The sequence below is a fragment of the Condylostylus longicornis genome, unplaced genomic scaffold (genome assembly GCF_029603195.1).
Source record: "Condylostylus longicornis isolate FDR11 unplaced genomic scaffold, ASM2960319v2 ptg000040l, whole genome shotgun sequence".
Taxonomy (NCBI): Eukaryota; Metazoa; Arthropoda; class Insecta; order Diptera; family Dolichopodidae; genus Condylostylus; species Condylostylus longicornis.
In genome coordinates, this window is record NW_026578009.1 from 7504863 (window position 1) to 7523864 (window position 19002).

General features: G+C 23.7%; 1 protein-coding gene across 6 annotated transcripts in view; it reads right to left on the reverse strand.

Annotated features, from left to right (window-relative positions):
• LOC129609563 (zinc finger protein rotund) overlaps positions 1 to 19002 on the reverse strand; it is a 143158-nt gene that overhangs the window by 17158 nt on the left and 106998 nt on the right. Inside the window, exon 1 of one of the 6 annotated variants that reach the window (XM_055521548.1) lies at positions 3270 to 3562. The exons of 4 other annotated variants lie outside the window; for them this stretch is intronic. The gene's annotated coding sequence lies outside the window, so the exon portion shown is untranslated. Of the gene's footprint in view, positions 1 to 3269; positions 3563 to 19002 lie in introns of those variants that run through there. One more of the 6 variants, XM_055521549.1, reaches the window with a different exon arrangement.

The following is a 19002-nucleotide window of genomic DNA, read 5'->3' on the forward strand; positions in this document are numbered from 1 at the left end:
ACGTTCAATGAACTTATTATTTTCTATATTTGAATTAAATATTAAAATACAATAATTTAGTAATATGAGTTTAAATAATGTTTAAAATTTTCGATTGCCGAATTTTGTAATTAATGAGAGCTTAAATATATTCTAATTTTATTAGGTCAAATTAAAATTAATTTTAAATTTGTGCAATACAATAAAATATTTTAAAACTTTTTAAGTAATTAATCCTTTCAATTTTAATTAACACACGGGTTTTAATCGTTCAATAATATAATGAGCGGAATTGTCAACCATAGTAGCTCCTATTTAATTTAACTGCTTTTTAACTGAAATGTTGTTAATTCAAAAGATTACTTGAATTGAAATGTGCATTTCAATCGAAGGTCAATATAAATTTATTGACAACAATTTTTATTAATTAAAAATTGATTCTGTCATGACCATACCATTCAGTCAACCATACCATTGAGTTCCAATGTTGATGATATTTAAAATTTAATTGAGTATAAATCGGTGAATTGATTTCATCACAATTATAATATAATGAAGGTATTAAAAATTGATTGGATTTATATAATCATTTTTAAAATAAATGATAATGTTATTATGTGTGATTAAAGGAAACCAATTGTTGCATTGCCTTATGGTATTTTTGTAAAGTGAATGAATACATTCCTTTCTACTTTGTGGTTTGTGTATATATACTTGTTATTGTACCATTATTGTATTAACAGTGAGTTTATGTTAATTTCCTCCAATATATAAATTTCGATTATGGTGTTAATGATACCAAAAAAAAAAAAAAAAATTGGATATTTTTTATATAAATCGAATTTCACCTTATATTAAGGACCATTAACTGGTCCTTATTATAAGGTGAAATTCATTGGAATTATGTACGTATCATATATGCCTTTAGCTTCTATATAATGTACATAATATAAGTATATAATTTTTAATAAAGAATTTCGCATGAGCATGAAGAATATATTCGGGGGCACAAAGGAAAGTAGTGTGATAACGCAACAAATTAAAAATTTCGCCTGATAATTATTGTGTTTGATTAAATAGTAAAAGTTACTTTGTTTTGAAACAGTTAACAGAAACGTATGGGTTTAATAAAAATTTCTTATCGGTACTGATAATTTTCAAAAAATTTTTTATAATTAAGAAATGTAAAATATTTAATGCTTCGCTCTGGCGATAGAATTTATTTATAATAACCCTTTTTTGGTTAAATTAAAAAAGTTGAAATATTTTTGAAAATTTGATTAATTCATTGTTATATTATGGAGCTGAACACTTCTAAATTTATTTGAAAAAAAAAAGAAATACTACAAGACGCCTAATTTTTTGAGGAAATTGGATCCTACCACCTGAAGTTTTACTACGAACCCAATTAATATTATTTTCTATATCTGAGGAACTGTAATTAACAGAATTTCTTGAAATTTAATAATTGAGCTCTTGTTATCTACGAATTTAACTAAAAAATCGGATCACAGAAATTATTGTCTTCTTAACACATATTGTCTTCTTAACACCATACATTGGTGACAATACATATTTTATAGTTAATAAACTAAAACTGTTTTAACGTTGATTTGTTCTTTATAGAAAATTAATTCAAGAACTTATCAAAATAGGATTAAGGTAAAACACCAGAATTATAAACAATATCTAAATTTTAAAATCAATTTACACAGAAATCTCAACACGTGTGTCTCTTAAACCTATGAAGGTGTTTTCTTTGTAAAATTTTGTAAATGATTTTCACGAGAAAACAGATTTTTTCAACTAAAAAAAAATTCTATTCAATAAAATTTCAACATTTCTCAAGTCAAATTCAAAAAAATTCATTCCTAATTTTGAATAAATTTCCGTTTACACTTATAGTGGTACTTGAACTCTAAAATGAATTTCAAAGTATTTTTGGGCTTTTCAAAAACTTTTAGTACAATTGCATAATATTATTGTTTAAATTATTTGATTTCATTGAAATTTTTCACATTCATATAATTTTTAAAGATTGTGTGCAAAGAAGAGTGTACCGTCGGAAAAGTATTTTTAAAAATTAGGCATATGTTCAACATATCCTTGTCAATAATCAGAAATTTTATCATGACTTTTGTATTGTATTAATAATTAACGAAAATAAGTACTAAAATTATAATTTTTCATTTTGAAAGCAAAAATATCACAATTTTAATTTTTAAACAAATTTTGTAAACTCTTATTAAAATCTTGAATAATTGAGTTACCGTTTATAAAATATTTTAATTTTTTAATGTTAGATTAATTGAAATACTTTAATTTATATTAATTATTAAATAAATATTGATTTGTCGTAAAAATTTATAGTTTTTTTTTTAACAGGTTTCTGTGAAAGTTTTTTGCATTTTGGATTTAAAATTATTTTAAAAATTTCCTTAGAATATTAAAAAAAATATTCTATGATTTTACAATTTTGAATAGAAATTTAATTTTGTAAGGGAAAAGGACAATTGAAGCGGTGAGTGGACAAACTGGTTAACTTATATTTGCATCGTAACATTTTTTTTTCATTAACAAATTATAAAAATATTAATTTTTTTATTACTTTACTCTTATATGCACTGTCAATCTCGTCTTCTATTAAGTTTCTAGCTATAAGAGTATTATAGCTAGAAACTTAATAGAAGACGAGATCCAATCTTGTCCAATTACCTCTTCAATTAATAATGTAAAATTCAATTAAAAAGCACTTATAATTTTTGAGTAAAAATTATTTCAATTCTCTTCCTTTATGTGCAATATGGAAGGCATACAGAATTTATTTTGACCAATACTTTTAACACTTTCAATCAACTTGTGTATGAAAGGTCAAGTTGAACACAAGTTTGACACTATTTATATAAGTGTGGTCGAATTTAATAATTTTTTTTTTTAATTTTTACAACAAAATATCGATTACGACAACACAATTCGAATACGATATTAATATTTGATCAAAAAAAAATTCAAGAATTTGAGGAACAAAAAATATGGTAGAAAAAAAAAAATCCAATTTCATAAAAACTGTCTTGGGTTTAATTAATGCTTTGATATACAACGCTTTGGGTTCGTTTTAAAAAAGTTCCACTGTAATTTCAAATTCCGACAGTTGTTCTTTTTTCTTTTGTTTTGTTTGTGGGTTTGTAATTATTAAGTGTTTTTTGTTTTTGTCTTAGTATTGTTTATTTTCTTTAAATTGAAAGACAAAAAAAAAAATTATGAAATTTTTTCCTGTCATTTTTACACACACTCGATTTCTATGTTTCCGTTTCCGATTTTCTTCACCGTTACACTTTTTTTTCTATTTTTTGTTTTTCTTTTCTTTACGACTTTGATTGCTTTTTTTCTTTATAAATTCGATTTTTTTTTCTCAATTGTTTTTGTTTTTTTAAACAATGTTTATTTTTTGATATATGGAATAGAAGACCGTTATATGTGCCATAGAAAAAAAAAAAGCAAAAAAACAATAATTTTTATTTTATTTTCTTTTTTTTTTGTTTTTTATGTTTTGTTTTCTAAATACCATAAAATTTGTTATATATTTTTTTTCTTTTTGTTTTTTCATCTGTTATTATTGTACATTTTAACCACCACCGCCACATATATCTTTAAAGGACATATTAAAGAGCAAAAAAAGAATGCAAAAAAAAAAAAAACAAATTCTTTGTAAAGACGGCAATGACGACGACGAAGACGACGACGGATGATATGTACAATTTTATACACACATAGCCCCCAATCTATATATGTGTCATATGTATACAAGTAAGTAAGTATTTATAGGGGGCACGTCGTAAAAAAAAAAACTAAATAATAAGAAAAAACAAAAAGTCAAATAATAGAGAGCAAAAAAAAAAAAATACCCCGTACAACAAGTATTAAAACAGCTTTTATTTTTTTTTACATCAAGAATTGGAATTGAACTGAAATCGCTTAGAGGACGACACGAAGAAATTGAAAAAAAAAAATTCAAAATAAAAATACAGGATCAACACACGGAAAAAAAAAGGAAAATCGTATCAACAAGGAAGAAAGCAAAAATAAAAAAAAAATTGATTTTTTCTTTTTTGTTCTTGTATCCTTAAAGCGTTAACGATGAACGATGCCGCCAACCGACTATTTATACGACAACGATACTGAAGGACGACTAAATACTATTCAGAGGAAAAAAAAAACAAGAAAAAAAAAAGACTGAGTGCAGTCTCCGTTATTTTTTTTCTGCTTTACATTTTTTTTTTCGTTTACTCTTCTTCCAATAGAAAAAACCAGTAAAAAAAAAATCGGAAAAAAATTCCATTTTTTTTATGTATTTTTTTTTTTTTATTGAAAATGGAAAAAAATTTGAAAAAAAAATGGAGGAAAAAAATGTTTTGAATTTTTGTTTTTTTTCTTTTTTTCTCTTTTCATTTTTTCTTAATTTTATTTCTAGTCGGCATTGCCAAATCTGTAAAAAAAAATATTTTGCTATTTTTGTCTTAATTTAAAAAAAAAATTGTTGTGTTAATTTTTTTTTGTATGAAAGCACAGGCATTCAACTAAATGATTAAAAATGGTTTGATTGTTTGTTTGATTGATTAAACCAGTTTTAATTTTTTTTTTGGAAACTGCTAGCTATTATTGTTAGGCAACACAAATCGATTGCTTCTACTCTGACTTGTAATTAATTATTTAATAAAGTTCTAATAATTAAAACTATTTGATTGATTGCTTGCTTTTCATTTTATGTAATGTGAATGTTTTCGCACATCTAACTTAATATTGGTATTTAAGCAAGTAATCAAACAGTTCGAATTTTTTTCTTGTAAACTGATAGCAATGTTAAGTCAATAGTGTCAACTAAAAGTTGTAAACTGTTATTGTTAAAAAAAAATGCTAAGTGTTTGATAGCTTATTTAGATGCTATCATACAGATGGATGTATGAGCGCATTACTTTAAAAATTTGAAAAATTCTGCTATTCAATGTTTTTTTTTTGTAAAAAAAAAAATAATTGTGTTGAACTTCAAAATTATCAAAAATTTTGTTGAAATTTCAAAATTCCTCTCTTAAAATTTATTTATTAGCCATCTTAATGCAGTCGAGTGATAATAAAGTAAATAATGGTGGGTGAAATAATAATCATGCAGATGAGTGACAGTAAAGTATATAGCGGTGAATGAAATAATGTATAAGAAGAATTTGTGAGATCATCCCAACACAATAGTCACATGTTTGATTTGAAATTGTTACAATTTTTATATATAAAAATTTGCAAATTAAAGATTATAGGATTTCCTGTTTAGATATTAGATCTACATAATCTGGCAATTCCGATTATAGTATATGTGGCATATACGATGTAGTAAAAGAGACAAAGTACCTTAGAGGGTTTTTTTTTTTTTAGAATTTTTTTTTCAGAAAATTTTTTTCCATTTTTTATATTTTTTTTTTATTTAGTTCCTTCTATACTTTATATACAAATATAATATAAAAGTACAAGAACTTGAAAGAATATGATGGAAGAAAGTAAAAACAAGAAGAAAAACAAAATAAAAATTAAACATTAAAAAAAATGTATAAGAGTTTATATACGATTTTTTTTTTTCGTTTTTATATTCCTTGCCTTTTTTTATTTTGTGATTTTTATGATGGTGATGATGATGATGATGATAATGATGACGATGACGGTGATATTGATGAATTATGTCATGGGGTTAAGGATCAGTTTTTTGTTTTAGAATTATTAAAGCATTTTTTCCCTATTCACCTTTATTTTTTTTGCCATTTTCATTTTTTTTTGTTGTGGATTATGTGAATAATTTTTTTTTGTACTTCTTGTTTTTGTGATCTAGAGTGGTATTTGATTTAGATTTTAGTTATTTTTAGAGGTTGTTGATTTATTAGATATTTTTTTTGATTTCTTTTTTTTTTCTAAATACGTCGTGTTAAAAGTGAGATTTAAATTGTTGCGTGTTTTGTTTTTTTTTTGTCGGCATTGAATGTTTTTAAATAGTGCTAATATTGATAATCTTGCGCTTTAACTTTGTTATCATTGTTTTTATCTCGTATAAACGTGGACGTAATCGTTTTAATTTGATACCTTGTAGTATGAATAATAAAAATGTATAGAATTAAAATGTAATAGTAGGGTTCTGTTAACTTTTTATGAGAGAAAGAAAATTATTTGAATAAAATTAATTATGAAAATTTTGTAAAATCAAAATACTTAACACATAAAATTAAATATTTTGGTTTGCTGAACCGAATTGATTTTGACAAGGATAAGTGATCAATATATTTTGTGATTTAAGTGACATCATAATCGTTTTTCTCTTCTTCAGTTAATTTTTGGCTTCAAGCATATTATTTGAGCTGAGTTTTGACAAGAATTTTAATATTGTTATGCGAAGTTGCCAATGAAATTAAATTGCAACAGTTTATAGCTTCTTTTTCATTCATGATATTCTTTGAAGCTTTCATTTCTTTTTTAAGAATTAAAAGAAAATTCTTTGAAATCACCGGATAACATAATATTAGATAAAAACAATTTATTCAAATCAAAAATTTCTAGAAATTAATCCATCCATCATCGATAATTCAACATTAATCTAAATAAGATAACTAGCTATTCATTTTGTTGAAGTTTAGTTCCATAAATATATATTTCAAATCGAATCTTTAGCTTAGACTTTTAGAATTCTAGTTTTTGTAATTTAAATTTATTTTTGCTAATTTGTCATAAGATTTGGAGAAATAATAATTTAAAAATTTTTATTCAATAATTGTAAAGTTAAAATTCTTTCTTTCGGTCACTTCTGAATTATTTCGGATAGTTGAACTATATTTTGACAAAATGTAAATGAACTACAAGAAGAATTTGAATTTGGAATAAAATAAAAAATTATTAAAATTCGACTCAATACAGTTGTTACTTGTTTAATTGTTGAATTTAGAAAACCTAAACGAGTTGATGAAATTTTAAAGCGAGGTTTGATTTTGATTTCTTTCAAAAACAAAAAAAATTCTGTTCATTCAGTATGATTACTACTAGTAATCTATGCCCTCTAAGTTACAAATGAAAAAAGTAAGATTAATTTCCTTTAAATAGTTTTACTAACATTTGCAAAATAACCACCACTTCTTTAAATATTTTGTTATTTTTGTTCGAAAATCTCTTTAAATTTGATTTATGTTGAAATTTTTAAATGAGTGAAGTACACTTCATCTTTACAAACAGTTTAAATTTATTTTGGTTTAGACGAATTCGAAATTATTATAGATACTTTATTTCTTTACCATTAAAGTATCCTTATTCATTTACTCAGGAAACTAAAATCATAAAAAAAAAATTCATAAAAAAGTAAGAAAAGGAGAAAAAGAAAAAAGTAAAAATAAAAAAAAATTTCTTCGAAAAAATTTTTATACACAAAAAACTACCACTAACACCGATTTTTTTATTCTCGATGTGTTTGAGATTTTTTTTCCATGTTTTCATCATTTTTTTTCACGTAGAAAAAAAAAAACAACAAAAAGGATTTTTTTTTTCAGTTTCATTTCTTCTTTTTTTTTTTGTTATTGTTTTGTTTTGATTTTTTTTCCTTCATTTTTGCGCCCTTTTTTCGAAAAGGGGGTGGAGAGTGGATAATAGAGACAAAATACGAAGAAATAAAAATAAAGAAATGAGAAATTGGGAAAAAAAAAGGATTCTTGTCTTTTCGTCTTAAATTTTTATGATTTTCTTAGTCGTTTTTTACTTATTATGTTTTAATGTTGGATAATTTGAGAGATTGTTGAAAAAATAAAGATTGTGGTTGAAATAAGAAAGTTTACATATGTTTTTTTTTTGATCCTGAATACAATGTTCCGAATGGCAATGATACGATATTGAAATGGTATATTAATTATTGATATTTGAAAACATGGTGCAAACCCGGTTAAGAAATAAATAGTGTACATGAATCTACCGAATGCATTTATTTAACGTTTGAAGTACTTATTCACGATTTCTATTTCCTTCTCCTTCCTCAATTCAATTGACTAATAAAGACATTAACCTATAGGTAAAGAATAGTGTTACCTTTATGCAAGTATTTGAAAATTGCTATCATAATTTGCTATCGTCATTCTTCATTTAGCTTGAAATCTTACGTGCAAGTTGCAATTATAAGGGAGATTTGTAATACAAAATATTTGTGTTTTGCGATAAATTTCAATTGTTTGTAAATTAATCTTAAATGTTACCCTTCTCAACTTGGGTGTTTTTCTCTCGCGGCGGCGGAGATATGGTCTTGCGGGGCTCATAAGGTGCTTGAATTCAATAGAAGGATTGGTTATGAGCGAGTGCTGTAGGACATGTTTCGCACTAAGAAAGGGAACATAATAGATCCTTATACGTGATCGCGGTGCAATATTATCTCGGCTCTACAAGCCTACGTTCTACCCCTTTCAAATACATACAAAAGCTTACGAGATAATGAGTATAATTTTAAATAAGTACAATGAATACTATATAAATGGCAATTTAATTGTCAAAAACCAATTTTTGTTAATCAATATCGTAATCTTGATTATATTTATTAATAAAATTGTATGGAATTTATACGAGATTAATGTTTACGAGTTTAAATAGTAGATGAAATTATGCATAATTCTTTTCTATAAAGTAATTTTGAAATTTTTTCTATAATCGTTCTAATCAAGAGTATCTAATTTATATGCACAAAAATTCTGTAATTATTGCAAATCTTGCCTATTATAGCATTAATCATTCAATCGAATATTGCTCCGAGTTCGATTTTGAATAAACTATTTCATGTGAACATAATAAAAAATATTTTTGAAAATAAGAATATGCGATTTCAATGCAAATTAATTTGAGTAAAGAGAATATGGGGGGGATACATAGAAAATACAGAAATATTATAAAAGAAAAAGGAATAAGAATTTTTTTATTCATTTCGGGGGAAAAAGGTGATTTCTTACTCAATACATGAAAAAATTATGGAAAAATTTTTTTTTTACTTTATAGCGATTCTTCTATAAATTTTTATACTTTTATTAAATTTTTTTTCACAATTTTATATTTTTATTTATAGGGGACCATATAGAGAAGAAGACGTCTTTAATATTATTTTTTCCTGTTATTTTTTTTTTCCTATTCTTTTTATTTTTCCATAATATTTTCTTTATTCTTTATATAAAATTTTGTTGTTATTTCTTAAGTTAATTTTGAGGTTATGTAGGTGTTGATAAAGGTTTGTAAAATTTCTTTTTCTTATTTCTTAATTTGTAAGGTTTATTCATACTCTTATATATCATACATCCGTATGATATATAAGAGTACAAGGTTTTATATATTAAATATTTGTATATTTAATTATGAATAACGCGACAAGCTGATTTTGTCATTTAAATATACCGTCATGGTGACGATGATGTTGATGAACATATTTTGGTTTTCGTAAGAGATGAGTAAGATTTACTCTCATAATCTTACCAGAAATAGGTTTATTTTAATATATTTCAGAACCGTTGATAAATAATATTACAAGTTTACTTTTCTGAAAACGAGGACAAGAAATTTTAATTTTACAAGTTATTTAAGCGTTAAGAATAAAAAATTGTTAATTACAAGTTGAGAATTTATTCAATTTTATTAAAAAAAAATAAAATAAAAACAAAACGATTTAATTCATTTCCTTGTTAGACAATAAGTAGATCCTGTTAAATTTTTTTACTATCCTTTTAACATTTATTTTCCCCCCTTTTTGTAAAAATAAATTTCCAAAAGATTTTCTTAAATTTTCCTTTTTCTTATATTACAAATAAGCTAACATATGAAATCGCATAAAAAGAAATGGAAAACAGTTTGATAGCAGTACCTATGACGAAAGAAGAAAATAAAAATTTCAAAAGAAAAATTAGGAAAAAAAAACGAGAAACAAACAAACAGAGACAGGAGAACAAAAACAAAAAAAAAACGATACGTTGAAGGTTAAAGAAATTCCAAGGAATAAAAAGACAAGGAATACAAAAATAAAACAAAAAACTTATGAGAAAAAACTAGAAAGCATTCAGAGGGAGAACGAAGAAAAAAAAAACAAAAATGAAAGAAAGAAAGCAAAACAAAAAGTATGTGTGTTGTAACAGTAAATTTGTATTGTCTTAACGGATAACAACATTTTTTTTCCTGATTTTTTATTCATGTTTTTTGTTTTCCTCCATTTCTTATGAAAGTCAACAGCCACTATTATACTCAGTGGGGTGGAATATGAGTACGATGAGAATGGTAACGAACGTGTATATATTTATGAATCAGTTGGGGTTTTAAGAAGATTGCGAAAATGTGAATGACTTTTTTTTTCCTACTTAACATTGAGAATATTAGGCCGAGGATTTTTCATTTCTTTGTTATTCTTTATTCACAGTTATTTTTTTTTTTTGCAATTTAAATACACGTTTTATTTATTTAAATATTATGAGCATTTCTAAGGAATTTCCTATAGGTATAGGGGGGAAATAGAATGCAAAAAAAAAGAGAAAACAGTTAAATAATCGCAAAGAGGGAGTAGTAGGGAGTTGCGGGAGCAACAAAGAAGAGCAAACAATCAAATAATAAGTAACAGAGAGAAGAGTGAGGGGACAGAAGAAATCGGGACACATAATTGTCGTAACGTTTAATGTAAACATTTTTAAGATAGGTCAGGTTTAAAGAAAATTCCACACACATTATATTTTTTTTCCTTCCCGTTTTGAAAAAAAAAATTTTCCCGTTGATTTTTATTCTCATGTGTTCATTTTTTGCCTTGAGTGTTATTGAATGTGGTTTAAAAGAAAAATTGAAAATATTTTTTTGTTTGTTTTTGTGTATTTATAAGTTTTGTTTGTAAACTGTGACTGGACAGTACTGTTTATTACAGTGTATGTGTTTTTGTTATTGAAAATATAAAATTAAGAAAATAGAAGAAATTAGTTGTAAGTTGTTGATTATATTAGAAATGAATATTAAGAAAATATAAGAATATCGAAAAATGTAATGAACACGTTAAATTTTAAGTACATTTTATAGGCTATAACAGTTTTAGTGTGGAACAAGCTTTTTATATAAAAAATAATAATACACAAAATTGAAGTAATAAAACACATATGATTTGTACAATTAAAATAAATATTTAAATATGAGATCTTTAGGAAACTGATTTCAAAAACTAACATGAATTTGGTTCGGTTTTTGGGATCCTGAGTGAGTGGAAAACAGGAAAATATTACATATACTTAGAAGAAAGCAATTCATTGTCACACTATAATGATGCAAATAAAAATTTGGTTTTAAAACACAATTTAAGAAAAGAAAAATTTGCAAAAATTCTAACGCTGCGAATAATTTTAATTTGTAGGCTATAAAATCGTTATACATGCTTAATAAATTAAAATTCTTTCTTCTTAACTGAGTTTTGTTTAAAACAAAAATCCTGGATTCATGTTTAAAAATATAGATTTGCTATAATTTATTCTATAATTAAGAAACTATTATAAGTACCGTATGAAATGGAGAATCTCTTACTTACTTTTAATTTCATTTAGAAAAAAGCAAAATATTTAATGGAATTTAAAATTTCTTCAAATTATATTCTAAAAGTGATTTACAAAAATTTTATAATTTCCGCTGTAAATTCTTTAAAATCACTTTACTCTTAAATGGAAAATAAAATAAACTTGAAGAAATAAGACGCATTTTAAAAATTTTCTTAGTATATTAGAGCACTTAAAATTTGAAAATCTAATATTTTTTTTGTAAGAATTTCATACAAATAGCAAAAAAAATAAAAAATATTACCATTATTGAAAGAATGCTAAAATAGTAGATTAGAATGATAAAAAAAATTCGTCCTAAAATTCTTTAAAATGAACTCTACAATGACTTTCTTTATTAACCCTAAAGAAAAATCTAGAATGACTCTTTTGGATTCTAACAAACATTTGCAAGTTTTTTATGAAATATGTGTCTGCTTGTTTTTTGTTCTTGGCTTTGTTTTTTTTAGCAATATGTAATTCAATTTTTTGTATTATACACTGTATTAAATAGCGGCTGTGCATAAAATGCCAATTTTTTCTACGTTTTGTAACTAAAAGTAAGTTTTGTTATTTCTTTGAATTATTTATGTTAATTTTCAAGATAGCAAAAGAAAAAGTGGCAAGGAATTTTTGACGAAGCAATTTTTTTTTACAAAATCGAAATTTAATGATTTTACAGTTCTATATTGATTGATTTTTAAAAAGAAAAAACAATAAATGCAAAATATTTGATCAAAAGTTTTGATCACAATTGAGTCTCATGCTTGCCGCTGAATCGAAACAAAATTACATGCGCCATGTTGGAAAAAATACTAAAATGTTCAAAGTTTTTATGTTGGTCATCGGTCCATTATTTAGTTATGTGGCTTAAAAGAAATCTTTACAAAATTTTTTTCATTATTACAATGGACTCATCAGAATTTGTAGAGCATTTGAATTAGTGTGTCAAAAATCTACTAAATTTTATATTGTTAATAATTTAATTAGAAAAAATCTCAAAAATATTTTACGATAAACCAAACGATCAATCAAAATTTCAATTTTTTTAGTTTCGGTAAATTAAATTTTAGTAGTATCAAAAAAGAGAATATTATGTAATTGAATTTGCGATCGTAATTAATACAATTATTATGATTTTTTATTAAAATATTTGCTCTTTGCAAGCTTTTTAAATTCATTCCTGGCTAAAAATAAAAGTTTCTAAATTTTTTAGTATTCTAAGAATGTGGTTATAATCGAGTAGAAAATAAATTTTCAAATTTCGCAAGTTTTCTGGAATATTTTCGAAACTATTTACTATATAAAGAATTTTATTAAGCCTAATAATATGCAAAATTTTTCATATTAAAAAAAATTCTATTTTATTATTATTGCAGTATATTTTTATTTTTAGTACAAAAGCTTTTATTTCTTAAAATGCTTTGGCGATTATGTGAATAACTTTTTGGTACAAATTCCGAATTAATTAAGATCGGAAATGAAAAATTAAATTTAAATTGATTTATGAATAAGACTAATTGAATTCAATAATTATTACAATTTATGGAATACAAAAATTATATTTTGGCAATATAAAATTAATTGTTACAAGACACAAGAAAATACACACAGGTTTTTACAAAAATTCTTCCATTTTTATATTTTTATTTTTTTTTTTTGAATCTATTAATTAATAAAAATAATAAATTTTATAATTAATTTGAAAATACTAAGGTCATATTTTTTTTGGACAGAAGAATACTTTTAAAAACAATTTTCTTTAGAACTAAAATTTTTATTTTAATTAATTAAATCAAAACAAAAAATTTGCATCTATTGACTACCGCAATTGCTAAGATTTACCAATTACTGAATTGCTAAATTTTATTCAAAATTTTGAAATATTTATGAAATATACTAATAAAAAATATTGAAATCACAGAATATGAGCATATTACAAAATAAAAAGAAATTACAAAATGGTCTAATTTAAAACTATAAGGGTAAAAGTTATGGTGTTACGAAGAATGACTTTTAGATAAATTGTTTTGAATTAAATTTTTCGGAAAACATGTGATATATTAAATTATTTATATTTATGCGTATTGCCATAACAATAACTGTATTAATAACAACAATAACAGTTATGCCTACATATATTTTATTATTATGAAAAATTAAATATTAAAAATTATTTAATTAAAATCATTTTAATTAAAATTGATATTATTCTTTTATTTCATTTTTGTATTTGGATATTGGAATTCAAATATACTTTATTCACAAGATATGTGTTTTTTTTTGAGCTATAACTTTTACATAATTCTACTGTTAGTTTTATACTCTTACTCTTTTCCATGTATAAATTTTTCAACGTTATTAATCAATTTTAGTTTTATTTTATTACAGTTTTTTTATAAATATTATTTAAAGATATATTGAATAATTTAAATTTTTATATTTAATAAAAAATATGAAAAATTTTCCACTATTATTTCTGTATTTATTTGCATAGTTCAAGGAGAAATGAATTTAATGAAAAAAAAAAAATTCACTGCACATCTTAATTATGTAATTTAATTATAAGGTAAAAACTGTTATAATAGATTATTTATTTTATTGTAATTATTAAAATCCAAAATATTAAAACTGAATTTTATTTAATTTTGAAAAAACAATCATTTTAAATTTAAATTAATGTTGAATTGTCTTCTTCTTAAAAATTTTTTTATTATAAATATGGTTATTATTTATACGAACTCACAAATAAAAATTTTAAATTATGATGTCATTATAAAGATTGTATTTATAATTTCATTTTATTTATTCAAATTCAAAATTTCAATAATAATCTTACACAAATTCATTTAATTATTAGTTCACTTATAGTTCACTTCAATTATAATTAATGTTTTATGTAAAATTTTAAAATAAAAGTTAATTTAGCAATTCACTTAATTCAAAAATTGTTTATTTATTGTTCAAAAACTGCATTCTTTATAAATTTTAATAATAATTTAAATATGAACAACAATTTAGCATTAATTAGTAAATCATTTAATATAAAATTCAATAATTTATTAATCATCGAATTATTTAAATATTTTATTTAAATTATTTTTGATATTACTCTAATAATTTGTTCTAACATGTTATTTACAAAAACTTGAATTTTTAATTAAAATTTTTATTAATATTTTTAATCACAATTATTAATTTTCTCATTTATATTATTTAAATAATAATTGATTAATTAATTCCAAAAAAAAAAGAAAAAGTAAAGAGAACATTACACGATCAGAATCTTTAAATGACTGATTAACCGACGGTTAAAACTGTTATAATTATTAACTCCTCTTATATTATATTTTAACTCTGTATAAATGAATGAGAAGGACATCCTTAATAAAAAAATAAGGATGATAAAAGAGAAAATATACAAAAAAAAAAAAAAATAAAATAAAAAATTATAATAATTTTTGTGTTTTTTTTTGTTTATCTCAAATTTCTGTCAAAAAATTTCAAACAAAAAAAAAAACAAGATCAAAACTATAATGTAAAAGAAAGAGATGGATGAACATAATATTTCTATATTTTAAAATAATAATAATAATAAAAATAATAAATAAATAATAAATAAAAATATGAGTGGGAGGAAAATTAAAAATTAATAATAATAAGAATAAATTCAAAACAAAATTGTCCTTATGATATGCAATAAGTAATTATTATTGATCAATTTTGAAGAGTTTTCAAATTTTTATTTTATTTTGATTTTATAAATCTTGTATATAGAAATTATGTAGGTATTTGTATTATATTCCAAAATATTTTATTATTGGTTCCCCTATATTATTATTATTAATTTTCATAAAAAATCCTGTACAATTATTATGAACCCAAGTTGTATGCTCTATTAGTTTTTAAAATATGCGTGTGTATACATACGTAAATTATATAGGGATCTGTTAGTATATGTACAACCTACTCTCAATATTATTTTAAAAATTATGTTATAATGCATATTTATACTCGTATTATGTATGTACATTAATATATTATATAAGTGGACATAACATTTTTTATTGTAAGGTAGCAATAAGAAACTATACGTTTATTGATCTTGAAAAAAAAGAGAAGTATATTATGTTAACAATATTTGCCTGTATTCTCCGTTCTCAGTTTCATTTTTTACTATATACTGCTGCATACAATACTTGAAAGATTTTCTTAAATATAAGACAGATTAACTTGTTACTTATACATAATATGAGATATTCACCTTAATCAATGTTATATATGACAATTTTTTATTAAAATTTAAGTACGTATATTATGAGAGTAATTTTATATATTAAGTAAAATATTTAAAATGTTAAAAAATACAATAAAACCTCGATAAGTTGACTATACTCAAGGGCGAAAGAAAAATGATCTACAATATATGGAATTGGTTCGCATATATAGGAAATTAAAAGAAATGTGACTAAAAAAATTTATTGTTTGCAAAATTTTAATGGAAAATTTCATTTTTTGCTTCATTCAAATGATGACAATAACCAATAATGAAATAAAATTTTTTTTTAATTGTCTAAGTGGAGAATTTGTTTAGGACAGCGGACAGTGATCGATATGTGGAATATGAAGGTGGTCTTATTAAATTGGGATTTTTCTATGAGAAACTTGAATTCGGGCGGATTATGAAGATATTCTCAGTTGAAAATGTATGGAGATTTTACTGTATAATACAAGATTCACTATATATAATATTACGAGTGTACTTTTAAACAATACATTTAAATATTATTTTATATCTACATTTTGTAAAAAATATTTCAGTTTAAAAATCATATTCTTAGCTATGAAAAAAACTTTTATTAAATTATAAAAAGATACGATTAGCCCCTCAACACACAAGTATATTATATGAGAACTGGTATACATATATGTGAATTTAAAATTATGTGAAGGTAAAAATGCTCATATGTCATTATTGTTATTTTTTTTACACTATATACATTATGTCTTCATATTATATTAGATCTTATCATTTAAGAATATTTTTGTAAGTAAGTGTATGGGTACATAATTTAGTATTATACAAAGAAGAATAAAAATAATCTCAAATTTCATTTTTCATCGTTTTGTTCACATTCTATGTATATATGTGTTATGTGCATGAATATATAGTTATATAAATACGAAGACGGTAGTTATGTATTTAAAATATCAAGAAGAATTATTCGAGAATGTTATACTTTAATAAAATTCTTACATTAAAACAATTAATAAGTTATTCTATATCTCTACAAGAATTCGTGCTTCTACATTTTCAGAATTTCTACAGTATCAGTTATTAAAGTCTGCCATCCTTCATCAATTTCACTAAATTCATGATGTGCCATTACTTTTCAATATCACAATCATTATCACAATGTTAATGAATGCATAATTTTGTTGAATTAGCAAAAACTTGATATCAGGAAATTTGTATAACCCGATAAGATAATATCGTGTTCTTCAACTTTGTAAAATTGATTAGTTAGGATTATCTGGTTATGGCTTCAACAACTATTAATATTTTTATTTCTTAATTTGTTAATTGAATGCTGGTAAAGCAAAGATTGACTCTTAGGCATTTCATTTTTATCATTAACTCAAGTTGGCCAAATTGGCCAATTGTTTTGGCAAATTTCCACAAAATTATGGTTTCTTAAAAAAGCTACTGATGTGAACAGCATAATACATTACACTCGGATATTTTAAATATATTCTGGTGTATGTCTATTAAAGAACTGAACTGAACTTTTGTAAACGTATTTTGAATGGAATTCACAATTCGTAGTCTCCTATTCAAAATACTTTCAAGAAGATAAAAAAAATCTCTTACTGTAAAACGTCAGTCGACATATTGGGCTGTTTGCACAAAAGTTCATAGCATCCATAAAGAAAAACTTAAATATACATTATCATTAAAGTCAGTTATTTTCATTCAACCAAGGAGAACACAGAAGCCCATGACAGAACGATAGAATGACATCTCGCCAAAATTAATTTTATTATGCTGTTCTATGGCATACGCATAAAACTTGACTTGTAAATTCTGTTACGTTCCCAATACCTTCCGTGCTATATGTAATGCTGTCGGTAGAAAATATCAACAGGCCTTTAAAATTCAAATGTATCCAGGTGTTTACAAAAAAAATTTTTACATAAAACTTCAAATAAAATAAAAAGAATAATAAAAATCGGCAGCCAGAAGACAAAAAAGGAAAAAAAAATGGGTGAAACAAAAATGAAAAACAAAATTTTTTTTCTGGTATTTTTAATCGTCTAAAATCGATATAGGACACCGCTAAGCAAATGCAATATTCAAAAATGGAATAAAAAAGAAAATACCGAAGCGTTTTGCAAAAGAAATGATAGGGAAAACAAAAGCGAAATTGGGTATGCAATGCAAAAGAAAAAAAGAAAAAAAAATGCTTGAATAATGGGTGAACGGCAAAAAATAAGTTGGCTAAGATTTTTTTTTGTATTGGATGAACAAACGAACAACCGTATGCAAAACAAAAATACCACATTCAAAACAAACCAAAGAAGGAAAGAAAGAAAATAAACAAAAGAAATAGGGAAAAAACCGTAACTAAAAGTAACGGTAAATGGTCCAAGAAGATGAACACTACTTGGCACACACAATTGTCTCGTTGTCTGCCTCCCTTTTATTATACCTTTCCGCTTCATCCCTTTGCCATCCCTTTTTTTTTGTTTGTATCATGACTTTCTCTTTTCACCCTCTAAATAGCCTTTCGCTTTTATAAAGCTCCTTTTAGTCTGTGATTTTTCCCTCTTCTAATACAACACGAGTATGCTTTGTTTGTATTTTTTTTCTGTTTTTCTTTTATTTTTTTTTTTGTTCTTTATGCCGTCTGGTTTTTGTTGGTTTTTTTCTTGTTTTGTTACCCATTTTGTATGTTTATTTTTTGTATTTCTGTTCTTGCTTTAGCCCCCGTTGTGACGTTTAATTCAGTGACGTAAGATTTTTTTCTATTTTCTAGTCATACTTTAACGGTATACTTTGGTTCAATTCGTTTTGTTTTTCTTTTTGCGAGAAAAAAAATTATTCAATTCAAATTCAATTTTTCAATATGTGCATGATAGGTTGAAAGGCAAATGGTTTGAGTTTTAAGTTCGTATTCAAACATAAGGAAAGTTTGGGAAGAAAAAAATAAAGGTAAAAAAAATATCATATATTTTTTTCTTTTTGTGGGCTTAGAATAATTTGAATTTCCGCGAAATATCAAAAAAAAAAAATGAGACTATAAACAAGTAAATTAACATGAGAGGCTAATGTGTACGTATGTACAGCGTGTACGTATCAGCAGGGAAATGCATTTAAAAGATTAGAAATTTATTTTGAATATAGAAAATATTTCGTGTACTAGGTTAGTAT